Source organism: Nansenia antarctica, assembly GCF_963989245.1.
Source record: "Nansenia antarctica genome assembly, chromosome: 4".
NCBI classification, from domain to species: domain Eukaryota; kingdom Metazoa; phylum Chordata; class Actinopteri; order Argentiniformes; family Microstomatidae; genus Nansenia; species Nansenia antarctica.
The window spans coordinates 73,543,208-73,556,968 of NC_137689.1; positions in this window are offsets into that span (position 1 = coordinate 73,543,208).

Below are 13,761 nucleotides of genomic sequence, written 5' to 3' on the forward strand. Positions count from 1 at the left end.
AGGGAGGCTAGTGATTAAAGCCATCGCGCAGAGCGCAGTCGAATCACTATGCCGTCCACGTGAGCCCCGCTGTAGGATCAAAGGAGCGCCTGGTTAGACAACGTGTTGTTTTTTTTACGAGCTTCGACGAGACGGAATGAATGCTTTTTATCTTTTGCTTTTTATGGGGGGGGGGGCTCTTTGTTTTGATGTCCCCAGAGAGGGTTTGATATGAGACTAGGTTGAGGTTGATATGTTTGACATGAGATAAGAATGGATGGCTGGGGCTTTTCAGGAGCCTTGCTTTGATGGGAGAAAGAAATAGGATGTGTCGGAGGTCGCTGTCTGTGATCAACGTAGAGAGAGGGACAAGATTTGGGCCAAGAAACAGTCCAGAGAGAAATAGACCTGGCCTTGGCTACCGGCCACTGGCCACTGTCTGGTAAATCTTTTCCGACAAATGTGAAATTAGGACAACCTAGACCAACTAAACATTCACAGGCGGTTGGCCTTCTGTCGGGTGGATTGATTAACTTGAGTCCTCTGGACTTCTGGAGATCATTCAACGCATTCAAGACAGTCAACCTGTCCTCAACCCTGCCCGCCAGAAATGTCCTACCTTAAAGGTAGAGTCTGTCTGGGACATGGCGTCTCTACCTGTCAAACCAGGACAGGACGACCTTCATCAAAGATGCTGTAGTCAGGGTTCCCACGGGTCTCCTTGAAATCCATGAAAGTTTGTGAATTTGAGAGTAAAAAATCAAGGTCATAAAAGTTTTTGAAAATAGACATGGGTCATTGAAAGTGCTTGAATTCCCCCCCCCCCCCCCCCTCTCTCTCTCTCTCTCTAAAATATATATATTCCAAAATGTTTTACTTAGCTCGTCAACTAGTAAATAGGTCTCTGTATTGCTTAACTATACACATATTTCACAACGTATTGTTTTGCTGTGCTGTGGTAGAGAAGGCAAGAGACCATCTAGTGTTCACACATTCAAGCCTCTCTTTTTAATTGTTGTCTGTGAGCGGATAGTTATATACTATTATGTAAATTCTCATCTAGATCTGTCTCAAACTATGCCGTGTTGGGTCCTTGAATTTGAGGGAATTGAGTCTTGAAAGTTCTTGAAAGGTGCTTGAATTTGATGTCTCAGAAGGTGTGGGAACCCTGTGTAGTCAACAAGAGCAAGCGAAACCGTTCACTCATTTCACTCCCCTCCGACATAAGATGGTAGAGCGTATGTGCCGATCACACTCGACTGTACGGTGTTAAATTCCCTAGTCTGTTCAGTTCATCTCTAGCAGCGACGCCCCATTCGTTCTGCTATGAGTGTCATAACCCAGACTCTATTTGATTTATTAAGGTAATCACTCCCATCTCGAGCCAGAGAGCCATCTACTTATACACATGAACACTCACCGAACAATTTATTAGGAAGACTATACTAATACTATACCTTTTCACTTCAGAAAACAGCCTCAAATCTTCTGGCAAAACATTCCACATTCAAGCTGCGAATGTCCTGTTCTAATCTGCCCATGAGGACCTTGCGGACTCACTGTTTCTAAGGCTCAGTGTTCAGAGTTCTATTGTCACTGTGCAGAGTGACAGATTTGATATATAGGAACCCCGTGAGGTGATATACTGTACCACTAATGAACAATGTCTGTCTCGAATGTGTTTTGATTCATGTTTCGTCCCCGAAGCCAGTTTTCTGTGCCGCTCAGCGGGAACTACTCGTCTGCTTTCTGAGCAGCGCATCATCCATCCGTTTAGCCTTTCGTTCCTTATCTATTTGCTCGTTCACACACACCAGACCCTTTCGTTCTCTTCTCTGTGGCCTTGCTCACACCGTCTCTCTCTGTCTGAGTCACCATCCCTCCCTCAGTTCTCCAGGCCAGAAGAATCCTTATCGAAAGAAATCAACACGAAGATGCACCATTTTGGAGCGACAAGGGTCACAGTGTTTTCTCATGTACACACACCTGAACTATTTAGGTTAGATTAAGCTACGTTGGAGTCAACCTTTTTGTCATTGTCGTCAGAGTATGACGAAATGGATTCTTTTTTTTGGGGGGGGGGGGGGGGGGGGGGCTGTGGCTCAGGAGGTAGAGCCGGCGTCTAATGATCGCATGGTTGGCGGTTCGGCGGTTTGATCCTCGACTGGCCACGTGTCGAAGTGTCCTTAGGCAAGACACTGAACCCCAAACTGCTCCCAGTGAGCGGGCCGGCGCCTTGCATGGTAGCTTGGCCGCCATTGGTGTGTGAATGTGTTTGTGAATATGTGATTGAGAGGCATTGTAAAGCACTCTAAAGTGCAGTCCATTTACCATTTGCTCTGGGCACAGTGTCAGCCATAGTCAGTTCCCCTGGAGCAATTAGGGGTTAAGTGCCTTGCTCATGGCCACAACAGCAGTGGTACACACCTTAGATATGATGCCAGCAACCCTCCAGTCACCAGCTCACATGCAGCTCCCTCCTGAGGTCGAACCAGTGACCTTCCGATTGCTAGCCGGCCTCTCTAACCTCTAGAGGTTGGTCAATAAGGTTAGGGGAGGGTAGAGGGTGGTCAATAAGGTTAGGGGAGGGTAGAGGGTGGTCAATAAGGTTAGGGGAGGATAGAGATTGGTCAATAAGGTTAGGGGAGGATAGAGATTGGTCAATAAGGTTAGGGGAGGGTAGAGATTGGTCAATAAGGTTAGGGGAGGGTAGAGGGTGGTCAATAAGGTTAGGGGAGGGTAGAGGATGGTCAATAAGGTTAGAGGAGGGTAGAGGGTGGTCAATAAGGTTAGAGGAGGGTAGAGGGTGGTCAATAAGGTTAGGGGAGGGTAGAGGGTGGTCAATGGGGTTAGGGGAGGGTAGAGGGTGGTCAATGAGGTAAGAGGAGGGTAGAGGGTGGTCAATGAGGTTAGGGGAGGGTAGAGGATGGTCAATAAGGTTAGGGGAGGGTAGAGGGTGGTCAATGGGGTTAGAGGAGGGTAGAGGGTGGTCAATGAGGTTAGGGGAGGATAGAGGGTGGTCAATGAGGTTAGAGGCGGGTAGAGGGTGGTCAATGAGGTTAGGGGAGGGTAGAGGGTGGTCAATAAGGTTAGAGGAGGGTAGAGGATGGTCAATAAGGTTAGAGGAGGGTAGAGGGTGGTCAATGGGGTTAGGGGAGGGTAGAGGGTGGTCAATGGGGTTAGGGGAGGGTAGAGGGTGGTCAATGAGGTTAGGGGAGGGTAGAGGGTGGTCAATAAGGTTAGAGGAGGGTAGAGGGTGGTCAATGGGGTTAGGGGAGGGTAGAGGGTGGTCAATAAGGTTAGGGGAGGATAGAGGGTAGAGGTTGGTCAATGGGGTTAGGGGAGGGTAGAGGGTGGTCAATAAGGTTAGGGGAGGGTAGAGGGTGGTCAATAAGGTTAGGGGAGGGTAGAGGGTGGTCAATGGGGTTAGGGGAGGGTAGAGGGTGGTCAATGGGGTTAGGGGAGGGTAGAGGGTGGTCAATGAGGTTAGAGGAGGGTAGAGGGTGGTCAATAAGGTTAGGGGAGGGTAGAGGGTGGTCAATGAGGTTAGGGGAGGGTAGAGGGTGGTCAATGGGGTTAGGGGAGGGTAGAGGATGGTCAATGGGGTTAGAGGAGGGTAGAGGGTGGTCAATAAGGTTAGTGGAGGGTAGAGGGTGGTCAATAAGGTTAGGGGAGGGTAGAGGGTGGTCAATGGGGTTAGGGGAGGGTAGAGGGTGGTCAATGAGGTAAGAGGAGGGTAGAGGGTGGTCAATAAGGTTAGGGGAGGGTAGAGGGTGGTCAATGGGGTTAGGGGAGGGTAGAGGGTGGTCAATGAGGTAAGAGGAGGGTAGAGGGTGGTCAATAAGGTTAGGGGAGGGTAGAGGGTGGTCAATGGGGTTAGAGGAGGGTAGAGGGTGGTCAATGAGGTTAGAGGAGGGTAGAGGTTGGTCAATAAGGTTAGGGGAGGGTAGAGGGTGGTCAATGGGGTTAGGGGAGGGTAGAGGGTGGTCAATGGGGTTAGGGGAGGGTAGAGGGTGGTCAATAAGGTTAGGGGAGGGTAGAGGGTGGTCAATGGGGTTAGGGGAGGGTAGAGGGTGGTCAATAAGGTTAGGGGAGGGTAGAGGACGGTCAATAAGGTTAGGGGAGGGTAGAGGGTGGTCAATGAGGTTAGGGGAGGGTAGAGGGTGGTCAATGGGGTTAGAGGAGGGTAGAGGGTGGTCAATAAGGTTAGAGGAGGGTAGAGGGTGGTCAATAAGGTTAGGGGAGGGTAGAGGGTGGTCAATGGGGTTAGCGGAGGGTAGAGGTTGGTCAATGAGGTTAGGGGAGGGTAGAGGGTGGTCAATGGGGTTAGAGGAGGGTAGAGGGTGGTCAATAAGGTTAGGGGAGGGTAGAGGACGGTCAATAAGGTTAGGGGAGGGTAGAGGGTGGTCAATGAGGTTAGGGGAGGGTAGAGGGTGGTCAATAAGGTTAGAGGAGGGTAGAGGATGGTCAATGGGGTTAGCGGAGGGTAGAGGGTGGTCAATGGGGTTAGGGGAGGGTACAGGTTGGTCAATGGGGTTAGGGGAGGGTAGAGCAGTGGAGACTAGTGGATGAGGACATGGGGAGAACAGGCTTGTGGTAATGCACAGAATGGAATGAGGATGTCTGCCTCCGCTGGTGGAGATGGTAGAGGTTGGTCAATACTGGGAGCAGTGGGGCACAGGCCAGAGCCAGCCAGACAGCCCTGTTAGGAAAGATGGGTTCATATTCATACTGATAGGTCAGAAGTCTCTCTCTCTCTCTCTCTCTACTCTGCCCACCCTCTCTCTTTCTCTCTCTCTCCCCCTTCTCTACTCTGCCCACCCTCTCTCTTTCTCTCTCTCTCCCCCTTCTCTACTCTGCCCACCCTCTCTCTCTCTCTCCCCCTTCTCTACTCTGCCCACCCTCTCTCTTTCTCTCTCTCCCCCTTCTCTACTCTGCCACCCCCCCCCTCTCTCTCTCTCTCTCTCTCTCTCTGCCAACCCCCTCTCTCTCTCTCTCTCTCTCTCTCTCTCTCTCTCAATTCAATTCAATGTCAATGTAAAAGCTTTATTGTGCAAAACAAACCTTGTTTATTGCAAGCTTTCGGTCATAGATCTTCTTCAGGCATAAAGCAGACAAGTGAATGCTGTGGTTTTAAGGGTTCAAACAACATCACTTGATTTAGCCAATGCACAACACCTGTGTATTTCACCTAGTGACTAAGCATCAAGGGAATTGTAGTCTTAGATTTAGTGGACTACAAAAACATACACAAGTGTTCATGAGACAGGAAACACCAAAAACAAATATTTACAATAATATACATAGCAGAACAAAAAAATTAAATAATAATTCTACAAACATGCAGACATCATATAGCATAGAACATATACATCTAATGTGATTTACTAAATCCTCATTTAGACCTAGGGGTGGTAGACTTTCTAGGAATCTAGGGTGTGGATCCAAAAAAGCTCTCTCTGGCATAACCTCCTGTCAACATCACCCCCTCTCTGAAGGGCAATCTGCTCTATGCCCTGGAACCTGAGGGAGGAAATGGGGTGGGAGTGGTTATTGAAATTACTAGGCTACCGGGTAGTTCATATCTTTTCGACACTTTTGTGTTCACTGATTCTTTGTTTGAGGGGACGGGTGGTTTTACCAATATAGATTTGATCACATTGGCATTTTGATGTGATTACTCTCCAGTCTCCACTTACTACTGGGATTTTCCCCCCCATTCTAGGGTGGCTGAATTCATTGGTTTTGTGAATTCATTGGTATTGTGGCAGGGTGGCTGAATTCATTGGTTTTGTGAATTCATTGGTATTGTGGCACTGGGCACAGTTGCCACAAGGGTAGTTTCCCTGTTTTTTTGACACAGGTGTTGTGCATTGGCTAAATCAAGTGATGTTGATTGAACCCTTAAAACCACTGCATTCACTTGTCTGCTTTATGCCTGAAGAAGGTCTATGACCGAAAGCTTGCAATAAACGACGTTTTTTTTGCACAGTGTTTGAGTGTGCGGATGCTATTATTTTGCACACAGACAAAGATCATTTAAAATAGAAATAGATAGGTGTTTGCATGTCGCAGTTTAATGCAAATAAATGAGAACTGTGAAAATATTATGGATGTATGGTGCAAATAGTGCAGATACTTATTTATAGTTTTTACAGTGGTTGTGCTTCATTGGACATCGTTTTATTGTCACAACAGCTCACAAATATTGCTGCTGTGTTTGCACATTGTTGTATTTCACCCAGCAGATTTGACATTAGTCAATCCTTCTTTTTGGGTGTTTGTAATCTGTGGGAAGTATGTGTCTCTGATTTGTGTCTCTTTGTACAGTTGGCAGGTAGTCTCTGTCTCTCTCAATTTTCCCCCCCAAAAAAGAGGGGAAAAAAAGAGGAAGGAAACAGTAATAGTTCCATAAGCTGCCCCTAACCCTGTATGAACTGAGGCGGAGGGCAGAGTGGATGTGTGGCCTGCTAACTGCGACACTTTAATGAATGTGCAACAAATACTATGTGCAATATGACAACCCTTGTGTACATAAGGTTCAGATATAGGAAAAGTTAGGATATTTATAGCATAGCATAGAGTACAGCACAGTGTTTTATTGTATAGTATAGTAGTATAGTATAGTAGATAGTGTACATAGCCTTTATTTATGTAAACCAGCTCTTTTTCCCTCTTTTATTTTACCCTTGGCTCTCTTGTTTTTAGTCTTTTTTCCAAGCACCAGGGGAGCCCCCCCCTACTACATTTCGTTGTATGGTACCTGTACTGTATTAATGACAATAAAGACCATTCATTCATTCATAGAAAGGAAACAAGCTGAGTGAATGTGTGATCTGTAGATCCTCTACTACTCTACTACTTCACCACAATACACTTGCAATTCCAGAGAAATTAGTCAGAGGATCAAATACACACACACACACACACACACACACGCACACGCGCACGCACACACACACGCACACACACACACACACACACACACACACACACACACACACACACACACACACACACACATACACACACACAAATCCTGCCTATTGGGTCTGTGAGAAATACTGAGAAGGGAAATCGTACTGTAACAAGGATGGTTATGACTATGAATATTGCAACCCCACTGAGAGCTGGAGAGGGACAATGTAGTTGCTCACAAACATGCACAGTGCAGTCTTGTTTCCACTACTCCTCCTACCTGGTATTTCCCTCTCCAAATATGATGACCATCAGAGTGAGCATTCTTAACTTATAGGCTATTATGCCACTTATCCCCCATTCAGAATTTGACTATCAGAGAAGAGGTAGGGCCTATGTCTAAAGAAATCTCATTTGCAATAGAACTGTATGAGATATTTCCATACAACTACTGGTTAGTGTTCAATAGCACCATAGACAATTCAGTAATGATATCTTTTTCAGGGATTTCAGTTTTTCTGATAAATGAGAGAAAAGTGATGGAGTCCTATGTTCCTGTCACCAAAAAGTACAATTTCCGTCTAAACTAAAGCTACGTTTACACAGTGGTGTGCCGTCAGGGCCAGCAAGGCCTTCTCTGCTGGCCTAAACATCATCAGAATATACATTTTATTTTAATATATTTTTTCCACAAATATGTATTAATGATTCCCCATAGTCTATTCTCTTCATTTCATAGCTTTCCTCTTGGTTGCGCTGCTTCCAGTCTCCGATTGAGATTTGGAGGGCTGGCCTTTATGTTAGAGCTTTTATCCAATCAAAATGTGTTGCTAGGGGGCTCCAAAATCTGCCTGCCTGCACGTTAAGCGGTGCCGCCGATTCGACCTGTAACTTAACGTTGGAACGAGAAAACCTGTGGCGTTCCTAGTAAACCTACGTAGATGCGAGCAAAAGCAACAACGGAGCCTGCTGGAAGGCTCAATGATGTCAGCACCCAGCACGTCTTTTGATTGGATACGCACTATTGATACGCACTATTGATACGCACTATTGATATTCACTATTGAGATGCGTATATGCCGGTAGATGTGAAACTTTCGAAAGTGCGCAGGGAAACGGAGCATCACAACGAAAGCTTTCGTTGACTGATCGATAATACTGATCGATTGTGTCCTGTTTTTGGGTAAACAATAACTATCATTTAGGGGACACGATGAAAGCACCGAGTCCACAAACAGAGGAAACTACGTTGAGCTTATTTCTTTTCTGGCTGAAAACAACCCAGATTTACATTACCACCTGTCCACAAACAAAGTGTTTACTGGGACGTCAGGCAAAATACAAAACGACCTGATTTTTGCTATTGCTTAAGTGATGGGAGAAGAGATCAAAATGGAGATTAAAAAGGCACCCTTTGTCGCTATTATGGTGGACGAGACGACAGACGTGGGTAATGTAGCGATCTTAAAGATGTTAGTTTAACACTCTTCATTGTAAATGCGGATTTATTGATTAAAAATGCTTCGGAAATATTAATATAACTCTGTTGTACTTGTCTGACTATGTTAAGGTGATGTAACGCCCGGTTATACTGTGTTTCTGTCTAGTTTCTAGAGCCATGGCGTCATAACGATGGTATTAAGAGGTAGAATAATTCAGGTAGGAATGTGTCGGACATCACTGAAGGCCTAGGTGTGAAATGCACCGCCCGCCACTGCGTTTACAGGACTATAATTCAGTATTTATTTAGGTAAATAGTTGTCTGACTATTTGGTGATATCCCCATATTCGGCCTGGTCTAATTTGGCTCTTTTTCAGGGATTGGGGTAATGTTAATGTTAATGTTAATTTTATTTATTTACGAACAACCCAAAAAACATATTTTCCCCCAAAATAAAATTTGACAACAATCAATTTCATTAATGGGAGACCCTAAAGATAAGAAAAATCATTGTTGTCATTTGTTCTACCTCGGGTAGGGGTATCTCGAAAACTAAAGCCTTTTTTGAGGACTTTGCTGCTAGACTATATCACTTATAGCTGTTGTTTCATGTGGTGCTGTTGATGTGGTGAAATGAGTAGCCTATGGCTAATTAAAACTTGTAAGTCCCATCGCTTAGGGGGCATGATTCGCAGGGGGTGCATGAGAACATTTCGCACTGTTATTTTGGAGACCCCCACAAAGCTCAGCTTATAACTCGAACCCTGACTACCTGCCTCTCTAACCTCTAGACTATCTGCCTCTCTAACCTCTAGACTACCTGTCTCTAACCTCTAGACTACCTGCCTCTCTAACCTCTAGACTACCTGCCTCTCTAACCTCTAGACTAACCTCTAGGCTACCTGCCTCTCTAACCTCTAGGCTACCTGCCTCTCTAACCTCTAGACTACCTGCCTCTCTAACCTCTAGACTACCTGCCTCTCTAACCTCTAGACTACCTGACCTCTCTAACATCTAGGCTACCTACCTCTCTAACCTCTAGGCTACCTGCCTCTCTAACCTCTAGGCTACCTGCCTCTCTAACCTCTAGGCTACCTGCCTCTCTAACCTCTAGACTACCTGCCTCTCTAACCTCAAGACTACCTGCCTCTCTAACCTCTAGACTACCTGCCTCTCTAACCTCTAGACTACCTGTCTCTCTAACCTCTAGACTACCTGTCTCTCTAACCTCTAGGCTACCTGCCTCTCTAACCTCTAGGCTACCTGACCACTCTAACCTCTAGGCTACCTGCCGCCCCCTTTTATTTTCCCAAACATGGTGCGACTCCCAAAAATGATTGATGATGATGATGATGATGCACACTGCGCTTTAAAGGTTTATAAGCAATCTTTGTCATCCAGCTGAGTGATGAAATCAGGCCATGCTGATGTACAACTCACAGTATTGATCGTGTGATGAACTTAACTCAGTTTTGATTGATGTCCAATAAACTTGGTGAACACCAGAAGCAGATGGGGCCGCGGTGGTGAGAGCAGGACCGCAGCGGCAGCAGCTCTGACATGGCTGTGGATGTCTGAACACGTACTGCTCGACTCATGTGGTGACAGCCAAATGATTACATTACGAGATAGTGTTAAGAGACAGTAGGGTGCTATTGAAGAACCCACCCCTACACACACACATACACACACACACACACACACACAGACACTCAGACACACACACACACACACACACAGACACACACACACACACACACACACACACACATCTCCGTTCAGACTGTTAGCCTTTGTTATGGCTATAGCCTGCGAGCTAATTATGTATTAGATTAACATCATAATTAGCCTAGCTTTTTGTTAAGCGGCATAGCTAATTCCGCAACAGGGTTGGTGCTGACCTAAGGGCAAACTCAATCACACTCGTCGTGCAGAAGCAGCAAGTTATCATCCAACGGCATAATTACTGTAGAGAGAGAGAAACTGTTTAAGTTTCACAGTATAAAGTTCGATTATTACTACTACCCACCAGCACTGTGTCTCCAGAGACACCTGCTCCCCCCCTCCCCCTATACTGTTTCTCCTAAGACTTCTACTACCCCCTTGTACCGTTTCTCCAGTGTCTACTGTGTCTCCAGTGTCTCTTCTTCTATAACGACGACTGACAGTGGCCCCTGGCCTGAGCTACTAGGTTACTCTTCCTGCTACGACTGCTGGATTGATGATTCACTGACTTGCTCAGTCCAACGTATTGATTGTAAGTCGCTTTGAGTAAGTCGAATAAGGCGTCTGCTGCTAAATAACCAAAGATGTAAATGTAAAGTAAATGATTACAGGAGGAGTGAGACAAATGTGAGACAACCTACCTTATTAAAAGACAACCTATTATATAAGACAAACCGCCTATCTCTCCCTACTGCACACACACGCACGCACGCACGCACGCACACACACACACACACACACACACACACACACACACACACACACACACACACACACACAGGCAGTGACAGATACAGGCTCTGGCGTCTCTCAGACCAGATACAGGTGTTTTTTGGAATGACAGGCATCCTCAGTTAAAGGATCGCTTGGGAGTGTGAGAGAGTTATTGTCGTAAACATGCAGAATCGTCCCTATGCATCAGGGACACAAGCTGTTTTCTCAGCTGTCTCTGTCAAAAAAGGAAAAAACACGGAGACACGGATGTTCCCCCTATGTCCGTCAGACAGTGTTAATTTCTGCGCTCAGCTTCACACGCTTCACACGGAACACTATAGGGACTTCACTATGCTTCATACGGAACGCTATAGGGACTTCACTATGCGCCATACGGACCGCTATAGGGACTTCACTATGCTTCATACGGACCGCTATAGGGACTTCACTATGCTTCATACAGACCGCTATAGGGACTTCACTATGCTTCACACGGACCGCTATAGGGACTTCACTATGCTTCATACGGAACGCTATAGGGACTTCACTATGCTTCATACGGACCGCTATAGGGACTTCACTATGCTTCATACGGACCGCTATAGGGACTTCACTATGCTTCATACGGACCGCTATAGGGACTTCACTATGCTTCATACGGAACGCTCTAGGGACTTCACTATGCTTCATACGGACCGCCATAGGGACTTCACTATGCTTCATACGGAACGCTATAGGGACTTCACTATGCTTCATACGGACCGCTATAGGGACTTCACTATGCTTCATACGGAACACTATAGGGACTTCACTATGCTTCATACGGAACGCTATAGGGACTTCACTATGCTTCATACGGACCGCTATAGGGACTTCACTATGCTTCATACGGAACGCTATAGGGACTTCACTATGCTTCATACGGACCGCTATAGGGACTTCACTATGCTTCATACGGAACGCTATAGGGACTTCACTATGCTTCATACGGAACGCTAAAGGGACTTCACTATGCTTCATACGGACCGCTATAGGGACTTCACTATGCTTCATACGGAACGCTATAGGGACTTCACTATGCTTCATACGGAACGCTATAGGGACTTCACTATGCTTCATACGGAACGCTATAGGGACTTCACTATGCTTCATACGGAACGCTATAGGGACTTCACTATGCTTCATACGGAACGCTATAGGGACTTCACTATGCTTCATACGGAACGCTATAGGGACTTCACTATGCTTCATACGGAACGCTATAGGGACTTCACTATGCTTCATACGGAACGCTATAGGGACTTCACTATGCTTCATACGGACCGCTATAGGGACTTCACTATGCTTCATACGGAACACTATAGGGACTTCACTATGCTTCATACGGACCGCTATAGGGACTTCACTATGCTTCATACGGAACGCTATAGGGACTTCACTATGCTTCATACGGACCGCTATAGGGACTTCACTATGCTTCATACGGAACTCTATAGGGACTTCACTATGCTTCATACGGAACGCTATAGGGACTTCACTATGCTTCATACGGAACGCTATAGGGACGTCACTATGCGCCATACGGAACGCTATAGGGACTTCACTATGCGCCATACGGACCGCTATAGGGACTTCACTATGCTTCATACGGAACGCTATAGGGACTTCACTATGCTTCATACGGAACGCTATAGGGACTTCACTATGCTTCATACGGAACGCTATAGGGACTTCACTATGCTTCATACGGACCGCTATAGGGACTTCACTATGCTTCATAGGGAACGCTATAGGGACTTCACTATGCGCCATACGGAACGCTATAGGGACTTCACTATGCGCCATACGGACCGCTATAGGGACTTCACTATGCTTCATACGGAACGCTATAGGGACTTCACTATGCTTCATACGGACCGCTATAGGGACTTCACTATGCTTCATACGGAACGCTATAGGGACTTCACTATGCTTCATACGGAACGCCTATGGCCTGAGCTCTCATCAAGACATCTGCATTTTCGAATTTCCAACATGATTGTTTCTAATTAGGAACTTATTATATATATACAAATATATGAATGAATGAATGAATGAATGAATGGACTTTATTGTCATTGCTACAGTACAGGTACCAAACAACGAAATTTAGGAGGGGTGGCTCCCCTGGTGTTAGGAAAGGGGAAAAAAGGGAAGGAGCCGGTTTACATAAATAAAGGCTATGTACACTATCCACTGTACTATACTGTACAGATAGACGACTAGGGTTGTCATATTGCACATTATATTGCAAATATAATGATGTTATCAAATCACTCAATCAATCAATTACAGAGTCACCACTCACCATGAGATTAAATACATTATTCTTCATAACATAAATATTTTGCTAGTCAAGGATTGTCCTGGTCACTGTCACCTAATGAGTTAGTCTATTAGTGTACAGACAGACTACATACTGACGTCAGTCAGGCCATTGTTATGTATTTATCAGATCATATATCATATTTACAGTACCTTAAAAAAATAATAATACATACATTAGTACATTAGTGATCACCTAATGCTTGTTTGTCTTAGTGGTATGTAAATATCAGCATTAAAGACCCCCCAGAGCCCAACTATGCGGCATAGCAACTGGTGTTCTTTCCTGTTACTGAATTGACTTTGTTCGGGTTCTCGTTTTCTTTGACGAAAGGTAGGCTAAAACATTCAAGGGAGTGTTAACTGTTAACCCCTTAATTGAACCATTGTCTGGGCTCTGGGGGGTCTTTATGCTGATATTTACATGACTTTACAAGTCAAACAAGCATTAGGTGATCACTAATGCACTAATGTATGTTTTCTCTTGTGCTCTAATGTACTAGCATAAGGCTACAGGTACTGTAAATATTATATATGATCTGATACCTGCTCTCCCATGCCTACAGCCTCCCCTACCCCTAGCCATCTCCCCCATCCCGGCCACCCACCCCCCCCCCCCC